The sequence below is a fragment of the Megascapheus bottae genome, chromosome 2, assembly GCF_031878675.1.
Source record: "Megascapheus bottae isolate mThoBot1 chromosome 2, mThoBot2.hap1, whole genome shotgun sequence".
NCBI lineage: Eukaryota > Metazoa > Chordata > Mammalia > Rodentia > Geomyidae > Megascapheus > Megascapheus bottae.
This window is the reverse complement of record NC_143510.1, coordinates 91,131,861-91,156,885: the sequence shown is the minus strand read 5'-3', so window position 1 is coordinate 91,156,885 and position 25,025 is coordinate 91,131,861. Positions and strand designations below refer to the sequence as shown.

Sequence of the window (25,025 nt, the reverse complement as noted above, 5' to 3'; positions counted from 1 at the left end):
CCATGCTGTGCGTTACACTGCATGTTACTGCAGGTCTGAAGTATGAGTTGGAACCTGGGACTATTATTGCTCCAGCAGTGCTTCTTTTACTTAGAATTGTTTTTGCTATCCAGGGTCTTTTAAGCCTCCACAGCAACTTCTGGACTAAATTCTTCAACTCTATAAGAAATGATGTTAGAATCATGATGGTATTACACTGATTATATAACATTCCTTTTGGTGGTGTATTCATTTTCACAATATTAATAATGCCAATCCATGAGCATGGGAGGTCTTTCATAATCTGACATCTTCTTAAATTGCTTTGTGATTTTATACTTTTCATTGTACAGGTCTTTTCACTTTCTTAGTTGTTAATACCTAGGTATTTCATTGTTTTTAAGGAACTTCCTCATGTTTTTAGCCTGTTCACTGATGGTCTATAGAAAAGCTACTGATCCTTTCTTTCTTCCTTCCTTTTTTTTTTCCACCACCATCATATTTATTATTCCAATGACACAAGTATAGCTGGAGGTGGCCATGGTAATAGCACAGGGGAACCTTCCTTTTTTGGGGGGCTGGTTCTAGGGCTCAAACTCTGGACTTGGGCACTGTACCTGAGCTCCATTTTACTCAAGGCTAGCACTCCACCACAAGAGCCACAGTGCCATTTCTGGCTTTTTTCTTTCTTTCATTTTGTTGTTGTTGGTGGTGGTCTTGGGGCTTGAACTCTGGGCCAGGGTGCTGTCCCTGAGCTCTTCAGCTCAAGGCTAGCGCTCTACCATTTGAGCCACATACCCACTTCCGCTTTTCTTGTGGTTAATTGGAGATAAGCATCTCATGGACTTTTGTGCCCAGGTTGGCTTTGAACCATCTTTGAATACTGACTTTGTATTCTGCTACCACCCAGTTTTACACTTAAAAACAAAACAAAACAAAACAAAAAACTGTTGGGCCGGGAGTTTGGACTAGTGGTAGAGTGCTTGCCTAGCATGCACAAAGACCAGGGTTCGATTCCTCCAGAAGTAGTGCTGAAGCTCAAGTGGTAGAGCTCTAGCCTTGAGAAAGCCTAAGGACAGTGCTCAAGCCCTGAGTTCAAGCTCCAGGACTGGCAAAAAAAAAAAATGTTGTTGCTTATGCTGACAATGGGGCTTTAAGTCAGGGCCCAAGTGCTATCCTTTAACATTTTTGCTGAAGTCTGGCACTTTACTACTTGAGCCGTAGGGCCACTTCTACTTTTTCTTCCTCATTAACTGGAGATAGGAATCTCACAGACTTTTCTACCTAAGCTGTCTTTGAACCCCTATTCTCATATTTCAGCCTCCCAAGTAGCTAGGATTACAGGCATGTGCCAGTGGTCCCTGAACAGTTTTACCAGGTTTCTGCTAGAACCTGCAGGTTCTGTTGACTACAAGATTAGAATATTAGCAAATAACACCTTTGATTTCTTCTTTCCCTATTTGGGTCTCTTTCATTTCTTTCCTCTGCCTTATTGCTTTGACTAAGAATTCTAGTACTTGAATGAGTAAGAGTGGAGAGAGTAGACATCCTTGTCTCACTCCTGGGATTAGGGGAAACTATTTCAGCTTTTTCCATTTAATGTTTTATATATATATATAGTCATATCATGTATTATATATAATAACTAATATATATCTGCACACACATAGCGACTCATGGTATAAACTTTCTGGTTCTGGTAGGAGTTATTTCTATTCTCATTAGTTTTTTTTTTGTTTTGTTTTTTGTTTTTTGTTTTTTGCCAGTCCTGGGCTTGAGCTCAGGGCCTGAGCACTGTCCTTGGACTTTCTCAAGGCTAGAGCTCTACCACTTGAGCCTCAGCACCACTTCCAGCTTTTTCTATATATGTGGTACCAAGGAATCGAACCCGGGTCTTTGTGCATGCTAGGCAAGCACTTTAACCACTAGGCCAAACTCCCGGCCCCTCTCATTAGTTTTTAAGGGACTTTCTGATCTCTCCCTTTATTTCTTCAGTAAATGTCATTCAACAATGGGCTGTTCAGTCTCCATGGGTTTAAATATTTTCTGCAGCATCTTTTTCTGTTGAGGTCTATTTTAATTTCATTATTACCTGACAGAATACAAAGAGTTATTTCAATTTTCTTGAATTCATCCAGACTTACTTTATGACCTAGAATATTTTCTTTGGATACTGAGAAAAATGTGCACTGTGTAGCTACTTGGTGAAATACTCTGCAGATACCTGTTGATTCCTTGGATCTATAGTGCTATTTAATTCTAATGATTTAAAAAAAAAAACTGTTGGGAGTGGCACTGTGGCTCGAGTGGTAGAGTGCTAGCCTTGAGCTGAAGAGCTTAGAGACATCGTCAAGGCCCAGAGTTCAAGCCCCATGGCCAACAAAAAAAATAGCTTGTTGTTGTTGATGATGTTTTTGTTTGGATGACCTATTTATCAGTGATAAACTCCTACTAATATTGTGCTGGCGTGCACTGTATTAGTGCTAGCAAGTATAGTGTCTAGTGAATTCAGGTGATGTCTTCCTAACTATAATTTCCTATTTATGGCTCATTCTTTTCCAACTGATTTTGGCTTGGTGTATATTTTATCAAATGTAAGTATGGCTACTCTTGCCTACTTTCAGTGATATTCACTCTAAGCTTGTATATATCTTTTCCAATGAGATGAATTTCATGCAGACAACAAATGATTGAATCTTATTTTTGATCCAAGCTACTATTAATATATATATATACATATATATACATATATATATCCTAATTTTCAGTTGAGTTCATTGACATTTAATAGTGAAAGGTATACCATCATTTGAGAGGCATTTCGGTCATTTTGTTGTCTTACAATGCTTGCTTTTTTTCTTTCTTACTTTGCTAATCACTCTCTAATAAGAGTTTACTCTTTCTTTTTGTTTTGGAGCATCTTCTGCAAATAAGGTTATCTGAAATATCTTTTATACGGCTAGTTAGAAGTTGTGGATTCCTTTGGCTTTTGTTTATCATAGAAGGTCTTTATTTCTCTTTCAATTCTGAAGGACAGCTTCATTGGGTAAAGTAGTCTGTTGGAAAGGCTGAATTATGTTTTTCAAGAATTGAATTATGCCGGGCGCAGTGGCTCATGTCTGTAATCCTAGCTACTCAGGAGGCTGAGATCTGAGGATCAAGGTCCAAAGCCAGCCCAGGCACAAAAGGACCTGAGACTCTTATTGCCAATTAACCTCTAGAAAATGGGAAGTGGGGCTTGGCTCAAGGGTAGGGTGGTAGCCTTGAGTTGAAGAGCTCAAGGACAGTGCCCAGGCAGAGTTCAAGCTCCATGACCCACAAAAAAAAAAATCTGAAATGGGGACAAAAACACGTGAAAGGGTAGCAATGTTTGTGAAGTAATGTACCTTCTACCTGGCAAATATAATGTAAATCTATTAATTACAATATATTAAAAAATTGAACTATGTCTTTTCATAACCCTTTGCAGTTATCTATCCGCGTTGAGAAATCTGCTGTTATTCTAACATGCCATTGTAAGTTTCTTCCTTCCTCACTTTAGTAGCTTTCAATGTTTTTTTTTTTATTCTATTCAATGGTTTACTATAATATATGTTGGGTGTTTCTGCTCTGTTCCTATTTGTTATTCTGTATGCCTCTGTCACACAGATGACTTCTACTTTGTGAGCTGTGGAAGTTTTCTGTCATTATTTTGTTGAATAGGTTTAGTTTTTATTTCTTCTCCCTCATCTATTCCAACTATTTATAGGTGTGATCATTTTGATGGAGTCTTAGAGGTCTTGCATGTTCCTTTACATCTAAGTATATTTTCAACATCTCTGAATGTGTGAACTAATTCTTCTGCTTTATCTTCAACCTCTGTTTTGAACTTCTGTTTTGATATCTTTTTTTTTTTCCAGTCCTGGACTTGAGCTCAGGGCCTGAGCACTGTCCTTGGATTTTCTCAAGGCTAGAGCTCTACCACTTGAGCCTCAGCACCACCTCCGGCTTTTTTCTATGTATGTGGTACCGAGGAATCGAACCCGGGTCTTTGTGCATGCTAGGCAAACACTTTAACCACTAGGCCAAACTCCCAGCTGAACTTCTGTTTTATAGGCTTTCCACTGCAAGGTTTCTTGCAGCAGGGAAGGTGGGGGAACTGAGCTCTTCCACGATTTTGTTGTGCCTTTTTTTTTTCTCTCCCATAGCTCACAGCTTCTATCTCATATCTTACATTGTTTCTTTTCTTTTCTTTTCTTTCCTTTTTTTATCAGTCATGGGGCTTGAACTCAGGGTGTAAGTGCTGTCCCTTAGCTCTTTTGCTCAAGGCTAGCGCACTCTATCGCTTTGAGCCACAGCATCATTTCCAATTTTCTGGTGGTTAATTGAAGATAAGAGTGTCACAGATGTTCCCGCCCAGGATGGCCTTGAACCATGACTACCAGATCTCAGCCTCTTAAGTGGCTAACATTACAGGTGTGAGTCACTGGTGCCCAGCTGCTGTCTCCTACATCTGTTTCTTTAGTTCATTCACTTGCCCCCTCTCCTCACCCCCGCCCCAGCTGAGGGCTGAACTCAGGGCCTAGCACTTGCCACATATGTGTTCTCCCACTGAGATAAATCCCAAGTTGTTCATATTGTTTTGTTCACTTCTTTTTCCATTTGTCCAACTTCTCTAGGAATTTGTCCAGTTCCTTAAACATCTGTTCCTATATTTCATAAACCATTTTTATCATTGTTTTATTGAACTAATTGTTTAGACATTTTCCTTTTCACTCTCAGGTCCTTTGTTGTGGCACTGTTCATGTTTGAGGAAGATATGCCGCCTCATTTCCTCGTGCGTTTCATGAGCTTTCACTGAAACTTGTTCTGCTGAGTGTAAGACTGTTGAAGTTTCCACCTCCTGCATACCTGCAGTTGGTGATATTCTGCAGTTTGATTAAAATGGGGTAATGCCTGGCTGGTGATGGTACATCAACTGGCAGGCGAGTGAGCAATAGTCAGTTTCAGTGCTAGAGACTTCTGTACTCAAAGTAAAGAAGCTTAGTTTCAAAGGCGTAATAGGTGGTAAACCATACTCCTCTGCTTGTGTTAAATTCTAATGAATAAGAATTATGTATATTCTACTTGGAATAAATAAGAGTTATCTATACTCATCTTTCTAAAGAGGATTCAAGATGTATCTTTTTGCTCTAGAAAGACTTTTTTTAACTAGGGGGTAGTAGGAAGGAGATAGAAAGGATAATTCTACTGAAAGAACACTATTTGATTATATAGGTTTGGAAGAAGGAAGAGATAACTTGTGTGTGTGTGTGTGTGTGTGTGTGTGTGTGTGCGCGCGCGCGCGTGCACGTGTGTGCATGAGTGCAGGCGTGCATATGTGCATGTGCACGCAACAACTTGGGGTTTGAACTCAAAGCCTGGATGCTGTTCCTAAATTTCTTTTACTCAAGACTAGTACTTTACCACTTGAGCCACAGCTTCACTTTCAGTTTTTTAGTAGGTAATTAGAGATAAAGAGTCTCTTGGGTTTGTCTGCTCAGGCTCTCACTTGAGAGCTATTGAAGGTAGGGTGAGATAGGCAGAAAATAACTTAATGTTGTGTGTTGCATGAGGGGGCAGTGGAGATACAGTGAAGAGAAATGAGTAAGAATAGACACACACAAATTTTAAACAGAGAACATTAATGGATCAAGGAAAAGAGAAAAATAGGTGCCGGTGCGGTGGCTCACACCTGTAATCCTAGCTACTCAGGAGGCTGATATGAAGATCGCAGTTCAAAGCCAGCCTGGGCACTAAAGACCCTAAGACTCTTTATCTCCAATTAATCACTAGAAATGGGTAGGGCAGTAGCCTTGAGCTGAAGAGTTCAGGGAAGCGCCCAGGCCCAGAGTCCAAGCCCCACAACCAATCAAAGAGAGAGAGAGAGGGGTGGGGGCAGGGGGGGTTGTAGACAATAATAACAACAAAATAAAACAGAAAGCAAAAAGGGAAAAATAACACAAACAAAAAGAGCAAGTGATACTGGATAATCTAGTTACTAAGTATGACTTTAAGAACAGAAGACGATTTGTGTGTGGAGAAGCAGGAAGAAGCACACTACAGGATCAAATGGAGGAAATAGCGGGTCGATGCTAGAGTGTGGACATGAATACGTAAATGGCTTTCATATGATTCACAGAAGACAAAAACCCTAAAGTTAAACAAGTACCATACATAAAACACTTGAGTCAACAGAATAACAAAGAAAGACACAGAGTGAATAAATCTGAGTTTTTAACTCAGTATCTGTTTTGGTTCCTACATATACTCATATTTCTATTTCTATGTAGACTACTCTGCAGGTTGCTAAAGGTTCTTTTAGGCCTGTGTATGAAGCAGTTCCATGGTGGCAGGGCTTCACCGTTCAGGCGGATGGCTGGCAGCCCTATTGTTTGGCTCAGCGGGCGGCCCAAGGCTGCTGAGCTGCCAGGTGTGGCTCAGCTGACTCTATATAACATGGGCTGTGCTAGACTGGTGCCAGACCTTTTTGAGCTGCCAGAGCTCGGTGTACATTGCATGCACAGGTCAGGTTTCAGGGGAACTGCAACACATTCTGACGTGGGATCTACAGATGCTTTCCAGATGTCTTTGTTCTCTGGTTCAGCGAGGATTTCCAATCCTTCAACTACCAGCAGTGCAGCCTGATGGGCTCATGCAGATTGCCTCTAGCTTCACGTCTGCAACCTGGTTTCCTACAGCTTAATCTTTCTGCGTGTTCTGTTGGTTAGTCTGCTCTCCCATCCCACACCTCTTATCACTCATTTATACCCAAGTTCTCTTGTAAAGCATCTTGTGGATTGTTAAGCTGCAATTGCTTGTCCATTTCCAGGTTCTCAAAGAAATGTTCTCAAGATGGTGCTGCCCTCTTGACTATGAGGGACACAGAATGTCTTAGTTTCCCAAGTTGAGCCTCTCACAACAGATAAATCCCCACCTCTCAAGTCCCAGGATGGCAGTAAGGTTTGCAGGTTTTCTCTTTTTCCAACAGCTGAATATGGCAGTTCCCTCCTTGGGATTCTCTGATTTCACCTGATGTTTCCATCTTCTCAATCTTTCCTACATGCTTAAACTGCATCATCTCCTCACGAGACACTACCATTTGTCAAGCTCCCAATAAGTCTTACCCCTGCTCTGCTACTCCAGCCCTCAATTTTCCAGCACATTAGAATGGAAATAATTAAGTTAGACCAATGAAGGATATGGAATCACCCATGTCTGACAAGAGTGGGCAACCATACCACTGCTAGACCTGAGGAGCAAGGACAAGTGACAAGGCTGGACAGAGAGCCGCAGTAACCAAAGGGGCAGACAGATACTAATGCTTGTCCATGAGTGACTTCGAGAAAATGGTTGTCCCAGGCTCAGATTTCTTTTTCACCTGTGTAAAGCCAGAAAATGCATCCTTTTGATCTGTGGGGCCAAGCTGCCTAGACTCAGGACTCAAGCTCTCACTTGGCGTTCTTGCTCATGGGTGGTACTTTACCACTTGAGCCATGCCTCAGCCCAACATTTGCTGGATAATGGAGATGAAGTTTTAGACATTTCTGCCCGGGTTAGCTTCAGGTCTCAATCCTTCACATACATAGCCTTTGGATTGAGCAATCAGTTTTCTGAGTATTAAATAATACATTTGCGCTCAGTAGACAACTTGAATTATTTGCACTGGCCCATGGGCTCCTCTCCCTTTCCTCCTGGCACCTCTCCATGATGGTGTGCTCCCCTGCACCCTCACTGCTGCCACTCGCCATCCTGGAGCAGGTATAGAAACACAACCAAATGGCAAGTGTGCTCAGAAGGAGGAACTACGCTGCTGCCCCAGGGAGCAGGCATTTTCCTGGGGCCCATAAACTTTTGCTCACAATTCCCTATCACTGGCTCAGCCTCTTGAGTTCTGAGGTTCAGGGATATGTAGTTCATCTAGTTGTACACATAAGCCACATCTTCAATGCAGCTTTGTTAGTAACAGACACGGTATTTGGTGTCTCCAACACCCATTTTAAAAATATAATTTCTCAACTGAAAGAGAGGGGAGTCAAAAGGACACTGCTATTTATTAGCCATAAGCCTCTTGTGGATGGGACTGAAATCTTGATAGAGATGATGCAAGATTTAGGAGCACAATCCAGGTGGAAGTTTGGAGGTTACTCTGTAACAGGGCTGTCCCAAAGAGCCAAGCTCCCTGTCGGTGAGGCCGCAGGAATGTTAGAGTTCTGTGCTAGCTTTTAAGTCTGAGCCTTATAAACCACAGGCCACAGAGTATTCTGACCTTCACTATGACTGTAGTTATGGCAACTTCATCGTCAGTTAAGCGGCTGTTTCTATAGAGACAAGACTGCATGTACTAGGTGAGAAGCCTTAACAAAGGCTTGGGAGTTTTACTGGTCTCACCAAGAAATGCGCTTCAGTTGACCATGGTGGTGGTGGTGGTGGTGGTGGTACTTAAAACCCATCTGAACTAGCAAGGCACCGGTGGCTCACACCTATAATCCTAGCTACTCAGGGAAACTGAGGATCACAGTGAAAAGCCAGCCCAGGCAGGAAAGTCCATGAGGCTCGTGTCTCCAATTACCCACCAAAAAGCTAGAGGTAGAGTTGTGGCTCAAGTGGTAAGAGCATAAGCTTTGAGAAAACAAGTTCATAGATAGAGCCTAGGCCTTGAGTTTAAAGCCCAGAACACACACACACACACACACACTCACACACACACACACACACACACACTCACACACGCGCATTTATCTGAACTAAGTATCAACTGTGCAGGTGGCCACAGCATGCATTGGCCCCTCTGGCCTAGCAAGCAAATGCCAGCTGTGCTGGCCTCAGCAAAGGGAACGGGGCATTAGCAAGCTCGAGTGGCTTCAGTGTACAGAAGCTGCTGCCTGACCTTGAATTATGCCGGCACAGCTTTTCCTAAGCAGCGTGGCTGACGCAAAGATTAAATGGTAGGGGAAAGGGACTTTCTTCATGCAGACTTTTAGACTTCAGAAAGTAGGACAATTATTTACTGCATGTAGCAGCTGAACTTCAAACAGCATATCTATTACCTGTTAGTGAAGTTTCTCATTTAAGTTGTTCGTGCTAGACATGTGTAGGTGTTTCGAAGAGGAACATGGAAGTGAAGAGGTTTCTGGCTGTGCCTTGCAGAAGGAAGAAAGCAGCTAGGCGTGCTCTAGTTAGTGCACTAAGACCATGATGCTTGGTGCTTCCTTCCACACTACTGGCTTTGGCAAAGCCCTCATGCATGCCCTGAGTTCAAGCCCCAGTAACAGCAACAGAAAAGAAACATTTTTTTAAATTTGTTCTCATGTATAAGCCAGTTCTACATCAAATGTGCAATAATAGAAGAGTCACAGTGATTTGCTTTACACCTCCGCTGATTCAGAACTCATTCAGGGAAAAGAATACTATTTCCAGGGCCCCCTTCTATACCACCTTACGTGGAGATTTAAGACCAGTATTCCCTATCCACCCATCAGCACACACTCTAAACACCGTTCCTTCAGAAGCCCTTCTCGGCCTCCTCACAGGCACACGACGCTGCACTTCACGCGGGCACTCCTCTGCTCCCTCCACAGAACATGCCAGCATCTATCCAGGCACATCCTCACGCCAGAATCTGGATCCTTGGGCCCAAAATGGTGCTACCCAGAGGTGACAGAACCACCCAGATGTGGGGTCCAGGGGAGGTCTTCACCACCGGGGGCACTGCTGTTGAAGGGTTTGTGGGACCCCTAGAATCTTCCATGAACTTCCTGGCTATGAAGCGAGTACTTTATCCTGCTATCGTATATTGCTTTACCCAAAGCAACAGGGCCAAACCCTACGCCAAAGCAACCCTTTTCTCTGTGTAAGTTTATACTTTCAAGTATTTATTACAGTGTCAGAAAGCAAATAGAATATCCCATCAGAAATCCCTTTAAGTGATAACTCATATTCTTAGCCTCATAATACCTGTTTGATTTATTATTTATCTTTGTCGGTAGTAGGGCTTAAAACTCAGGGCCTAGGCACTGTCCCTAAGCTCTTTTGCTTAAGGCTAGTGCTCTACCACTTTGAGCCACAGCGTCACTTCTGGTTTTCTGGTGGTTCATAGGAAATAAGGAGTCTCCAGGCCTTTCTGGCCTAGGATGCCTTCCATCCTGGGTAGTAGGGATTACAGTGCCTGGTCTCATTTGATTTTTATTTCTAAAAATCTTTCCTGATCTGTATCATATATTTTACTACTTATTGTATGTTTTATCAAAACCTCTTTTTCCTTTAGATTTGTTGTTGTTGTTCTTTTAGACTTAACAACAAATGCTGGCGAGAATGTTGGGAAGGTGGAGCCCTCATTCCCCTGCATGCGAATTTAAACTAGCAAGACCACTACAGAAATCAGTGTGGAGTTTCTTCAAAAGACTAAAAACAGAGTGGGGGACTGGTGGCTCCCGGCTGCAATCTTAGCTAGTCAGGAGACTGAAATTTTAAGATTGCAGGGTGAAACCAGCTTGGGCAAGAAAAGCCATGAGACTCTTACCTCCAACAAACTACTCAGAAAAAATTTGGAAGTGGTACTGTGACTCAAGTGGTAGAGCACTAACCTTGAGCAAAAGAAGTTCAGGAACAGTGCCCAGGTTCTGAGTTCAAGCCCAGAACTGGCACATACACACAAAAAAGACTAAAACTAGACTTTTCTTATGATCCCAACATACCATTATTGGGCATATATCTGAATGAGAGTTATCAATATGCAAGAAAGATATTGCACACTCATGTTTACTGCAGCACTGTTCACAATAGCCAAATGGCACAATCAACCCAGGTGTTTAACAACACATGAAGTGATAAAGAAGATATGTACACACACATACACATACACACATACACACGCACACGCACGCACGCACACACACACACACACTATGGAATAGTACACAGTTAAAAAACAAAACACAATAATGTCATCTGTAGGAAAATGGATAGAATTAGAAAACATTATACTGAATGAAACAAAACAAGCTCAAAAACCAAGGAATTGTAAATTTCTTGGCTATATGAAAGCTAGATAAAAAAACACACTTATTCATACATATAATACTTACATACATATTTACATATTTGTATAAACACAGAACATGAGTCTAACTAAAAACTACTTAGAAGAAGGAGAAAAAGAAAAAGATAGAAGGTGAATAATTTGAAATACATTCCAACTATATATGAAAATAGCATAAAGAACAGCAATAAAAGCTGTTGACCAATAGGGGTGAGGAGAGAGGGATGGAGAAATAACAGATGGAAGGGTGTGCCAGCAAGGGGGGCTGGCCTAACTTGGATGAAGCTCATCCTTGCATGTATGACCATCTGCATGTATGAAAACAGAATAATGAAACCTGATGAGATTGTTATAGGAAGGAGAAATCAAAGACAGGGCAGTGTTAGAGTGGGTAAGAATATATATATGCAGGGAGATGTCACAATTAAATTTTCTCCTCCATAATTAATGTATACTAATAAAAATAGTTCTTAATGCTTCTTTAAAACATCTTGATAGGCTAGGGTATAATTCAAAGGTAGAGGGTATACTTAGCATTTGCTAGGCTCTGTTCAGTACTTACCATGTACATATACGTGTGTGTACACACACAAAAAACAAAACATAAAGGCCTGGGTAACTTTTTTTTTTTTTTGCCAGTCCTGGGGCTTGAACTCAGGGTTTGGGCACTGTTCTTGGATACTTTTTACTCAAGGCTTGTGCTATGCCACTTGAGTCACAGCACTACTTTCAGTTTTTTCTGAGTGTGTGATACCGAGGTATCATACCCAGGGCTTCACTCATGTTAAGGGAACACCACCACTAGGCTACATTCCCGGCCCTGAGCAACATTCTTCTTTGAAGGGTACAGCCTCAATTGTATCTAAGGGTCTCAGTCAATCTGGCTATTTTTTTGTCAGATGGGAGAAGAGGAAAGTAGGAGTGTGTCTGAGCAGGACGCTACTTAAGAGTTGTGTGAGGTAAGCAGGGCATCACTACAGAACTGGAAGAAGCAGAGCAAAGCCCACTTCCATGAAGAAGGATGAAGAGGTAACACCAAAGCTGTCAGGAGAAGATGTGACAACACGTGTGTAACATTTCATCTTGAGCTGTCACTACTCTGCCACACATGTAAAAGCAATTGACATACACAGGACATGACTCAACAAATGTGAATGCTAATATGAGTAATGTGATTCAGATCCTATGCAAATATTCTCTAAAAGTTGTCAAATATACTCATAATTCAAGATCTTCTGGGGTCCTATTTGGCCTTCATGTCACTCCAGCCTCATTTGCCTGGTTTCCTTGTTGCCGCCATACTAAAAAATACTTGCAGCTTTACCATTATGCCAGATTGGTTCAGATTTCCCTGTTTTTGTTCCCATCACTCCTTCTGCTTTACTCTTCTTGCCTGCTGCAAACCAACACTCTACCACTCTACTTGTTGTTTTAGACTCAATTTTTGGAAGTAGAATTGTGGCTTAAGTGGTTGTGTTAGCCAAAAGCACAAAAGCTAAGCAAAACTTTGAGATTCTAAGTTCGAGGCTGAGTATTATTACACACACACACGCACACACACACACACGCAAACACACACACACACACACACACAAACACACATACACACTTGACTTGTAAAAAATATTTCTTGACCCTCTCTAGGGAGAAGTGACAAGTCCTTTCTCAGTGACGTGTCTGATTTCTACTATAGAATAGGTAACACTTTACTGAGATAATTTGCTCACATAGATCCTATCGGGGTAAGGAACTTCTGACCCTGTGCCATGGAAGGCACTTGAAATCAATTGGTACAAGATGGGGTCACACACATATGCATCATCTACACTTCTTGTCAGCTGTCTGCAGCCTGCCTGCCTGTGTGGATAATCTGGTATGGACTTAAAATGATGTGAGATACATCGAAATGCCGTGGGCAGAAAAAAAGGTTTCCCCATCACTGTATGTGTAACAGGGATTTCAGAGTAAACCCCTTGATGTCTAATACTAATTCTTCATTTTTTCTTTTTTCTTTTTCCTCCATGGACTTCCCTGCCTGTGCTGGCTCTGAGTATGACACTTAATCTTAGCCTACTGAGTAGGTAGGGTTACAGATGTGAACCTGTCTGGGTCCTTAACTTTTTTGTTAAGGCTAGCATTCTACCACTTAAGCTACCTTTCCACTTCTGGCTCTTTGGTGAGTTCACAGATGAGTTCCACAGATTTTCCTGCCTGAGATGGCATCGAGCTGCAATCCTCAATCCTCAGACCTCAGTCTCCTGAGTAGCTGGCACCCAGCTACTATTCTTAATTTCTATGTTCAGCCTAGTTTAAATTGTGCGCCTGCCATTTAATATGAGTTTTAAAGTAAGAATTCACCAACTCAAGTGCTTTTTTTAAAAAAAAATTTAATGTAATACAAGTTGGGTATGGTGGTATATGCCTGTAAACCCAGAATCAAAGAAAGTACAGTGAAAGGATCACTAGCTTTAAGCAAAAAAATGTAAGACCCTAACTGAAAATGGTCTAAAGCAAAAAGAACTGAGGCCATGGTTCAAGTAGAAGAATTCCTGTCTAACTGAGCATGAGACCAAGTTTAACCCTACTATCACTAAAAATTTTTTTAAAAACCTCAATATGGATTAGTTTAATAAACATCTACTGAGTCCTACAACATGCTAGATAGTACTAGGCTAATGCAGAACAGTAGGGTGACCTTTGGCTGTAAGGCAGATGAATCATTCTTTGTCAGTTATTAACCATTATCTTTGAAAAACACTTAATTTAATTAATCTTGCTTAAATAGTAATATAAATTAACAGTTTGTACTTTTACCCACAAAACTAGGCAGAAAGAAATATTCTAAAATATACATATGTTCTTAGCAAGGTGTTCAGGATACTCACCAGACATTAAAAATAAGTTTGTTTGCTGGGCGAGGTGGGGTAGGGCAGTAGCCTTGAGCTGAAGCAGTCAGGGACAGGGCCCAAGCCCAGAGTTCAAACCCCATTTAAAAAAAAAAAAGTTTGTTCCCAGCTCAAATGTGCTATGGCACAGAGTGACTATTGATAAAAATAATGTACTTCATATTTCAAAAAGCTAGACAAAAGTCTTGTCTGAAAAATAAAAACAGAAAGGATGTGGTCATAGGTCAAGTGGCAAAGCATTTGCTTAGCTTGTGTTAGACCATGAGTTCAATCTCTGGTATTCTGCAGACAGACAGACAAATAGAACTACCAAAGCAGGGACTACCACTTCAAACAGCCATCAAAAGGAACACAGGAAATAATATTGCCGTATTTGTTTCTTTTTACAAGTAATCCTCCTATTTTTTTTTGGTTGTTGTTTGTTTGCCAGTCCTGGGGCTTGAACTCAGGGCCAAGTCACTGTCCCTGGACTTTTTTTAGTTTATTTATTTATTCTGTGGGTCATGGGGCTTGAATTTGGCCTGGGCGCTGTCCCTGAGCTCTTCAGCTCAAGGCTACCATCCTACCCTGGGCCTGAGTGTTGTCCTGAGCTCTTTACCTCAAGGCTACCACCCTTTCCTTGAGCTAAACCCCACTTCCCATTTTCTAGAGGTTAATTGGAGATATGAGTCTCAGGTCCTTTTGTTCCCGGGCTGGCTTTGAACCTCAGATCTCAGCCTCCTGAGTAGCTAGGATTATAGGTGTGGGCCACCTCCACACTTTTCCTTGAACTTTATTTTGCTCAAGCTAGCACTTTGCCACTTGAGCCACAGCACCACTGGCTTTTGGCTTTTTCTATGTATGTGGTACCAGGAATCAAACCCAGGGCTTAATGCATGCTAGACGAGCACTCTACCCCTAGGCCAATACTCCTGTTTTATTCCAAGTACATGGTGGATTTAAGTTTTTAAAATTTACCTTTGACAGTATCCTGGGACACCAGCCGAGACGATGAGTCTAGGTTACATTCAGTGCAAAAAAACCCAAAACCCTGGAAAGAGAGAAAAATCACAGTGACTCCCATGCAGCAGGTAGGCTGACAGGAGAAGCAGCAGTGGGGCAGCCTCCATCAAGTACAGCTCCTGGTGAGCCCCTGGCCTGACCCTCAGACCCACTGGACAGGAGCAGCACTTTTCAGAGGTACCTGTGGCACTGGGGATTGAACCCAGGATTTCACACATAGTTTTTGAGACAAGAGTTTTGCTCTATGGCTCAGACTGCCTGGAACTCACAGTCTTTCTGCCTCTGCCTCCTATGTAACTAGAATTACGATTGTACAGCACCATACTTGGCTTCAAAAACACTTTCCAAGTTTAAATTAAATATGCATAAAATGCCTAATATAGGACAGAACACCCAAACTCCACTCAATAAAAGCCACATGACTATTAAGAATGTGGACTGAAAGCTGGGGATGTAGCTCACCAGTAATTTCTTTTTATTTTTTATTTGTTTACATTTTACTGTAAAGGTGATATACAGAGGAGTTAACAGTTACATAAGGAAGGAAATGAGTACAGTTCTTGTGGAACACTGTTACTCCCTCCCTCATTTTCTCCTGCTTTCCCGCCCCAGCTCCCCTTCCCTGAGCTGGAAAGTTCATTTCTAACACAGCGTGTTGTAAGTATCCCTGTGGCATTGGTTCACCCTTTGTCCTTTGTCTCACTATTCCTTTGTCAGTTGTGGGGCTTGGACTCTGGGCCTGGACTCTGTCCCTGAGCTCTACAGCTCAAGTCTACCACCCTACCCCTGAGCCTGGGCCTTGTCCCTAAGCTCTCCAGCTCCAGGCCACCACCCTACCCCCTGTGCCACAGCGCTACTTCCCATTTTCTAGAGGTTAACTGGAGGGAAGAGTCTCACAGATTTTAGTGTCCAGGCTGGCTCTGAACTGTAATCCTCAGATCTCAGCCTCCTGAGTAGCTAGGATTACAGGTGTGAGCCACCACGTGCGCTGTCTCACTATTTCTGTGACTCCCTTTCCCATCTCCAAATCAAACAGTGGTAATTTCTTCAGCATATGAGTGACAGTACATCTCACTTCCCATGGCTTTAGGCCTCAATTATATTACAATAACCACTTCTGCATATTTAATATTGCTTGAATCGATACACTTCAAATAAAACATTGCTGTCTCTACTATTGTTTATCCTAGCAGTCCTTTCTCAAAAGTAAGTTGAGAGATGGGTGGCACTGGCTTATACCTGTAATCCTAGCTACTTAAGAATCTGAGACCTAAGGATCAAGGTTCAAAGCCAGCATGGGTAGGAAAGTCTGTGAGACTCTGACTTCAATAAATTACCCAAAAAGTCACAAGCGGAACTTACTAATGATTTCAAACTATTTTAAGTGGTAGAGCACTAGCTCTGTGCAAAAAAAGCTCTGGGACAGAGATGAGTTCAAGCACCAGTACTGGCAAAAAAGAAAAAAAAACAGTTGGATTGATCTTTGTATATGTGTGGTGTGGCTTGAATTCAGTCAATAATCCATTATTTTAGAGCAAATATTTGCCAAGAACTCTCCAGAACCACTTGTCTTTCCATTCTATTCACATGGCTCGAGGCTTGCTGTCCGCGTTCTCATGTACTGCAGTGCTGGCCCTTGTTAACTCCCTCACTGTCTGCCTCGGAGTTCTGTCTGCTCTCTGGGCTTAGTCATTTTGCTAATCCACCTTCTCACTGCATAGTCTGTGTCCTACTCAGCACTGAATCTGCTGAGTATTAGTTCAACAAACATAGGCTAAACTGAACAGCAACAGGAGCCCAGGAAATCACCCTGCCAGGACAGATGTCTCCCCATCAAATAGCACTCTTCAGTTGGCAGCACCTGCCAGGCTGGGTCTGGTGCTCATGGCGGACTCAGGGCTATGTGGCATGTGTGACCTTTGGTACACATGCACCAAATCAATTCCTTCCTTTTGTATAAGTACAAGCAAACAAGCAAAACACAGTGACGAATTGTAATTCTCTAAAGTTTCTACCCAGGCCAAGCCACAACTTTGCTTGACTGATCATCAGTTCAAACTCCACACAAATTCATAAAGGAGCTCAATATTAAATACGCACTTATCAGACACGTTTAGGAGGAGACTGCAACCAACTCAGTCCTTCGCCTGTTTCTTTTCAGGTCTCCAGACATTTGGTTACATTCAGGGAGGGAGGACAGGAGTCACAGCAGAGGACAGGCAAGCGAAAAGGGTCCTTTCCAAAGTACTTCCTTCTTTTAGGAAATGGGATGGTCTGGCATTCCTGGGTCCAAGTGACCCTCAAAGCTCCCAGGCATCTTGATGTTTGCAAACTCTTTCAAGTGCTGAATGCTCTTATAAGCTCCAGGACCTCTAAATAATTACCTAATGCTAACAGATTTCACCTTGTCTACTACAAGTCCTAAAACTCAACAGTTACAATGCAAGCAGCCCACCCCATGCAAGTCACTCAAATCAGAAATCGGGCAACATTCTCCTTTCTCTAACCAAACTGTCAATTCTAGTCTCCAGCTATTCTAGTATTCCTACTACCATTTATTCCATTTATTGTTGTGGTTCTCTCCCTCTTCCTCTTCCTCTCCTTCCCCCCTCCCCCTCCCTCCCTCCCTCCCTCCTTCCCTTCTTTCTTTCCTTCCTTCCTTCCTTCCTTCCTTCCTTCCTTCTTTCTTTCTTTGTCAGTTATAGGACTTAAACTCTGGGCCTGGGCGCTGTCCCTAAGCTCTTCAGCTCAAGACTACTGCCCTACCCCTTGAGCCACAGTGTTGGTTTTCCAGTGGTTAACTGGAAATAAGGGTTTCACAGACTTCTTAGTGCCCAGGCTGGCTTTGAACCTCGATACTCAGAACTCAAGCCTCCTGAGTAGTTAGGATTATACATATGAGCCACTGGCACCTGGCCAAAGTGCTTTTATTTAAAAAATAAATTAAAATTATATATATATATATATAAATACATATATATCCTACTAGGCTACGCTCAAACTTTCCATACGTCTCAGTTTTCCAGCTTCAGTCTCCAAGACTGCTGGGATTACAGGCATGTACTTTCATGCTCAGCTTAGTAAGAATGCTTCTGTAATCCACTTATTGATGATAAAAGAAAAATCTTTTTTGCCTTCCATAATGTATATTAATTTTATATTTTTTAATCAAAGGGCTATTTCTATTGAAGTTGCTCACAAATATTGAAATGACCATTTCTCTTTAGGTAAACTAGAGAATCCAACACTGAAAGGGAAGGAAACAATACAAGTGTTTACACCATGCCCAGCACTATCCAATTTGGCAGTCTCAAAGAAATCTCTCACCTAACACAGGATCCATGTCACTTATACTGTAGACAAGGAGGGGGGAGGAAATTCACAACTTCACACCAGCGATGGGGCACAGAAGTTTAAAGACGCCATCTTAAGGGGCGGGGAGAGAGAACACGTCTGAGATTAATAAAATTTAAGTCAGTGTTTCTCAAACCCATTGCCTGGAACTCCATTTCATTCATAAAATTCCTGACAACAGCCGGGCTCGGTGGCTCATGCCTGTAATCCTAGCTACTCTGAAGGCTGAGATCTGAGGATTGAGGTTCAAAGACAGCCTGGGCACTAAGAAGTCCGTGAGACTCTCATTTCCAATTAACTACTAGAAAACAGGAAGTAGCCCTGTGGCTTCAAGGGGTAGGGCGACAGCCTTGAGCTGAAGAGCTCAGTGACAATGCCCAGGATGGACAAAAAAAAAATTACTGACAACTATAAATTATCTCTATGTTAGTTATAACTATCAATATTTACAATACCGCAAAGTAAAACTACGAAATCTTTAAAATATTAGTTCATTAAAATCTACCAATAAGGTATCACATTTCAAAAATTCAAATTATATCTATTTCAAAGGATTAAATCCCCAAGAAAATCACCACTTCTACAATTTGACAATAATCTTATATGTCTGGCTTGACAGGTTAGATGGGGAGGAGGAAGGTAAGGGGATCACAATCCACAGCTGACCTAAGCAAAATAGTAAGATGTAAACACAACAAAAGAGATGAAGGTATGATTCAAGGGGTAGAGCACTTGCTTAGAGCATGGCCTCAAGTTCAAATCCCAGTACTGCCAAAGATAGATAGATAGAGATATATAGATACTCCCCCCTTTTTTTGGTCAGTCATGGGGCTTGAACTCAGGGCCTGGGCACTGTCTGAGCTCGTTTTGCTCAAGGCTAGTGCTCTACCACGTTAAGCCACAGTGGCACTTTCAGTTTTCTTGTGGCTAATTAGTCTTACAGACTTTCCTGCCTGGGTTAGCTTTGAACCCCAATCCTCAGATCTCAGCCTCCTGAGGATTAAAGGTGCAAGCCACCAGAGTTCAACACACTCTCTCTGCTTCCCCCCCTCTCTCCCCCCCTCAGGTCCCATATATATGAGATAGATATAGCTAGATATATCTATGTGTAGCTATATGAAGAGGGAATAGATACACAGAGAGGAAGAGGAGTGGGTCAGGGAGGGGAGAGCAAGAGGATGACAAGTGGATCATGGTTGGAGCTTGGGTTTTCCGTCTACTATCCTATCACAAGCTCTGCAGCCACAGGAGAGAATGTGTTTAGGAATACTGCACTCAATTAGTTGGGACTTTGAGGACCCTCTAAAAGGGTATCAGATGGTGGTGAGGAGACCCCAGAATGCATTCTGGGAACCATTCATGGCTAAGGGGGCTGAGTATGGAGGAAGGGTGTGGCTGCTGTGCCCACCTGCCCTGGAGACAAATACCTGCTTAGTCCTAGCAGCGCAGGGAAGCCGCTGCATTCCTGGTAAATCTCAAAGATGGAGGTGGCCAGGGAAAGGCAGGCTGGCACTGGACACAGGGCCTGGAAGGCTCTCTGCCTTCAGGGAGCCTCGGTACGCTGGGCAACATTCCCCGGAGGCCACGTCAGGTTTTCCTTTCTGGCGCCTCCCCTGTGCTCTGCTGCTGGAAGCTGCACAAGGCTCCCCGGCAACGCCTAGCCATGGCTTCCCCAAGCTGTGTTTATGAACTGCAAAAGCCTCCCGCCATTTCTTGATCTGGCTGCCTTGAAAGGCAAATTTAACATCAGCCACGTAGCCAGCTTTTCTGTGCCAACAACCATGTGAGTTTGCTGTTCTGTCCCCATGCATCTTGCTTGCTGTAAAAACAGTTCCAGAGCATCGTATGTCACTGATCTAGCTGCCATCAACTGAAAACAGTTTCTCCTATTTTGTAGCATAAACTAAAAGCATTCTGGATGTGGTTGGCATAGAGTCCATCTCTGGCTAACAGAGAGGTTTAAATTCGGCAGTAACCAGAGAAAAAGGGGTTGGCAGTATCATGCTAATCTGCTTTCTTACCACACTAATGTTGGATAGTAGACATTCTTTTACTTGAATTCTTCCTGTGATTAGTGTTCTAAAACTATTCTGCAAAAAGTGCAACAACCTGAGAGAAGTTCTGAGCAAACAGAAGCTCCTTTTTGGCCTCCCTTTTAACTGAGAAAATAATATACAAAAATAGAAAATAGTCATGAACCTATAGCATATAGTTTTTCCATCCTTTTGAAAATATTTTTTAGCTGGGCGTTAGTGGCTCATGCCTGCAATTCTAGCTATTCGGGTGGCTGAGATCTGAGGATTGCACTTCAAAGCCAGCCCGGGAACCAAAAGTCCGTGAGACTCTAATCTCCAATTAACCACCAGAAAACTAGAGTGCTAGCTTTGAGCTGAAGAGCTCAGGGACAGCACCCAGGCCCAGAGTTCAAGAACCCATGGCCAACGAAAAAAAAAAAAGTTATTTTTTTTTAGTAAGTATATTCATTAAGGCTCCTTTGCAAGACGTGTGTGTGTGTGTGTGTGTGTGTGTGTGTGTGTGTGTGTGTGTGTGTGTGTGTGTGTTTTCTCCAGTCCCGGGGCTTGAACTCAGGGCCTGAGCGCTGTCCTTGGATTTCTCAAAGCTGGAGCTCTGCCACCTAAGCCACAGCACTGATTCCAGTTCTTTTTTCTATGTATGTGATACCCAGGTCTTTGTGCATGCTAGGCAAGCACCCTACCACTAGGCCAAACTCCTGGCCCCAACAAGACAGATTTGTGTACACACACACACACACACACACACACACACACACACACGATTAAGCCCAAAATAAAAAACAAAAAGAGATTATTTTCAGATTAAAGTAAAAACAAAATTTTCCAAAGATTTCTCTGGAATGGTGTCAATCTGTTACATGACCTGAACAAATTTGACATGACAAACTGACAAGAATTTAATGATATTTTGTGGATTAATTAAATCTGAGTTTTCATTCTAAAAAATAAGATTATTTTTGCTTCTGGGTATAGGCAATTCAGACAACTGCCTTGCTGAAGGGAATCTGGATAAAACATTTAAAAAAATTATTGAATAAGGCCAGGAGTTTAGCCTAGTGGTAGAGTGCTTGCCTAGCATGCATGAAGACCCAGGTTTGATTCCTCGATACCACATACGTAGCAAAAAGCCAGAAATGGTGCTATGGCTCAAGTGGTAGAGCTCTAGCCTTGAGAAAGCCCAAGGACAGTGCCCAGGCCTGAGTTCAAAGCCCAGGACTGGCAAAAAAATGATTGAATATAGAGAATCATTAATAAGTTAAAAATACCAGCTATGAAAATAAATTCTAACAAACTACATACCTACAGGTAGAAGAAAAATAATATGATTTTTGAGGATCTTATGGAATAATATCTTTATAATATGAAGACAGAAAATGACTTCTTAAATAGGACACAAAAAAATCTTAATTATTTAAAGACAGATATGGGTTAGGGATCACTCAGTAGTCCAGTTCTGGCTTAATATGTGTTTTGGTTTGTTTGTGCATGTACTAGGGCTTGAACTCAGGACCTCATACTTTTTCCCTTGGCATTTTAGCTCAAGGTTGGCGCTCTACCTCTTAAGTGACATTACCCTTCCAGCTTTTGGCCGGCTAGTTAGAGATAACAGTCTCTCGGATCTACCTGCCCAGGCCAACACTGAATGAAGATCCTCACATCAGCCCCTAACTAGCTAGGATTACAGGCATGAGCACTAGTGCCTGGATTTTGCCTAACACATGTGAGGCTCTAGATTCCATCCCAGCACTGGAGAATGGGGGGAGTAAAGTCAAGCCAATTAAGATCTTAAGTTCAATTGTTGTGATTTTATCCTTGCCATCTTCCGGCTAGGACCATCACAAATATTTCCAAAACAGAATTAGTATATTACAGAGTATTTTTTAAAGCAATATTATAAAGCATGAAAAAAACAGACTACACAGCAATGTAAACAAGTTTTACAAACACCATAGCCACGACGGAAGTAATATACCACATATGATCTCATGTTCAAGACCGGCCCAAACTTCAATGTTTACAAGAGGGATGGGTGAGTTAAGTGAAAGAAAACTAAATGAGAAGAGGAATCAGAAGCAGCAGGTCTGCTGGGTCACTCACTGTTTAATCTCTGACATGAAAAGTGATACTGTAAAAGAATTCACTCTTGTACATCTATATATTTTTTTTCTATGTATGTGGTACTGAGGAATCGAACCCAGGTCTTCGTGCATGCTAGGCAAGCACTCTACCACTAGGCCAAACTCCCGGCCACATCTATATATTTTATACTATTATTTCTTTCTTGCTGCTAGGGATTGTATCAGAGCCTTGTCATGAAGGAAGGCATTGCCAGCCCTTATATAGCTTTCTGATTACATGACATAGTTCACAGTAAAAAAGACAAAGGCAAAGCCAAACTGGAATTGATACAAAAGGCAGGTGGTTTGTGGTATAGCAAGAAATCAGGTCACAAGGCCGCAGGCTGCGCCGTCCTCCAGTGTCTCGGGTGTGTTTCTAGTCCCAGCCACACACTCTCAGCCATGCTCTTTCCTCACCTGAACTTCATACTTGTAGTCTAGGCACTCAGTCACCCTACTGCCAGAGTAACTGATGGTCATTCAAGACACAACCTGGCGTCTCTCCACGCTGTCTGAATTCTAGATATGCCATTTATAAGTCTGCCTGACTTTTGTGAAAAAGGTGTCTTTTCTATCAGAGTAGTTTGCTTCCTTTCCGTTAATCCTGAGAGACTTGTAGACTGCCAGCTTTGTCCAGGTGACGGAGCCTCTTGTTAATTACGTGGGAGCTATATAATCTTTTTCTCCAGCACTTCAAGACACCCTGTTAGAAACTCCTTAAATTCGAATTACTTCCTGTTAATTAAGCCATATGGCTATAGATTGTGAATGGAGCTCAGCCAATGGGAGCAGAGGGAAGGGGCCTGCCCAGTTAGGGATAAAAAGGGAGCAGCCTATCTGCTGTGTGCTTGCCTGCCAGATTTTTGATGGCATCCCATTCTGTGGCAGTAAACTTTGCAAGTTCTTTTTGAGTTGTCTTTATTCCTATGCGACACCTCAATGTTCTGAGCTATTTCTAACACCTCAGTCAAAGCACCTACTTCAGTTTCATAGCTTTGCCATCTATAAAAGACTAAAATTACCTGTCTCGAAATTAACTCAGAAAATATAAGTACTTTCATCATCATCACCACCATCTACACTCTGCTAACCCTGTCCCTGCTCCTTATCCCTGACTTCCTATGGGATCCCATAGCCCGTAGTACACTTTAGTTCCTCTGTAAGCTATACAGAGAGTTAATTCCTGGAGCAGGGAGTAAATCTTTCTCCTCTACCTTCCAGTGTGTAGCATACTGCCTGAGTAGCAGATGCTCAGTGAAGACCTGTGTATCCTCTAACAGCAGCCCCCCCTCTCCCCCCAGCCCGAACACACTGCACCAACAGGCTTCCTACAGCACGTGAGAGACAGGCTGCCTCTAGGTGTAACAATGAAGCCCCTGCCCTCGCACTATAGTGAAGCCCAAGTGGTAACAAATAAGAAAATACTTTATCAAATACGAAACTCCACTGTTCCATTAAAACAACAGGGTTATTCCTAAGGTACAAACTGAGAAGGGGCTGACAGCAGCATGACTCATAACTAAAGAATGAACCAACTTAACTGTCCATCAACCCATGAGCAGATAAACATTCATACACTCAGTGGAAAACTACTCAGCACTAAAAAGCACCCGGCGCAGGTGATTCACTTCTATAATCCTAGCTACTCGGGAGGCTGAGATCTGAGGATTATGGTCTGAAGCCAGATAGGGCAAGAAAGCAGAGAGACTCTTACCTACAATTAACCACCTGAAAACCAGAAGTGGAGCTGTAGTAGAGTGTGCTAGCCTTGAGTGAAAGAGTTCAAGAGACAGTGCTCAAGTATCCTGAGTTCAAGCCCTACCACCAACAAAATAAAAAGTAAAAAGGAACAAACCACAACATGGATAGATCTTAAACACACGGTGCTCAGGGAAAGACTGCATACATACTGCATGATTTTACTTAAGTGAATTGTCCAGAAAAAAGGAAAAACTAAAGTGGGAATGGGGCTTTACTGCAAATAGACAAGAAGGGGAAGGTTGGAGGTATGGTTCAAGTGGTAGAGCACCAGCCTGTGAGCAAGACCACAAAACACTAAGTTCAAGCTCAGTCCTAGTTACTCGCTGCCCCCCTCTGCCAAATAGCAACGAATGGGAATTCTTAAAATTGAGTTGTTGATGGTTATAAAATGTATTTGAAATTGGATAGGGAAGGGGGGAAAACAAGATGAGGGGTGGGGGGGAGGGAAATGGGGATCAAGCCATGTGAAAGGGTATCAATGTATGTGAATTAATGCACTTCCTATCTGGCAAATATCATGTAACCCTTCTATTAATTACAATAAAAAATATGAAAAAAATGTGTAAATTTGCTAAAAATATTTTTAATTGAATACTTAAAATGGATGAAATTTGAGGCATGTAAATCATATCTTAATGAAATGTAAAAACAAATATTTTGACCTTTATTAAAACCAGCCGTAAGTCTGATATCTTTACAATTTACTCACCTGGCTAGAGAGTGCTTACCTGGCATATGAAAGTAACTCTGGGAATAATAATAATAATAATAATAATAATAATAATAATAGTAACAATAGTAATCTCACATT

At 42.1% G+C, this 25,025-nt stretch overlaps 1 protein-coding gene across 4 annotated transcripts in view; it reads right to left on the bottom strand.

Annotated features, from left to right (window-relative positions):
• Nucleotides 1–25,025, bottom strand: part of Tnrc6b (trinucleotide repeat containing adaptor 6B) — a 209,956-nt gene that overhangs the window by 147,465 nt on the left and 37,466 nt on the right. For 3 of the 4 annotated variants that reach the window (XM_090328774.1, XM_090328771.1, XM_090328776.1), the window contains exon 2: nt 14,902–14,974. The exons of the other annotated variant lie outside the window; for it this stretch is intronic. The gene's annotated coding sequence lies outside the window, so the exon portion shown is untranslated. The remainder of the gene's footprint in view (nt 1–14,901; nt 14,975–25,025) is intronic. 4 annotated transcript variants of the gene reach the window in all.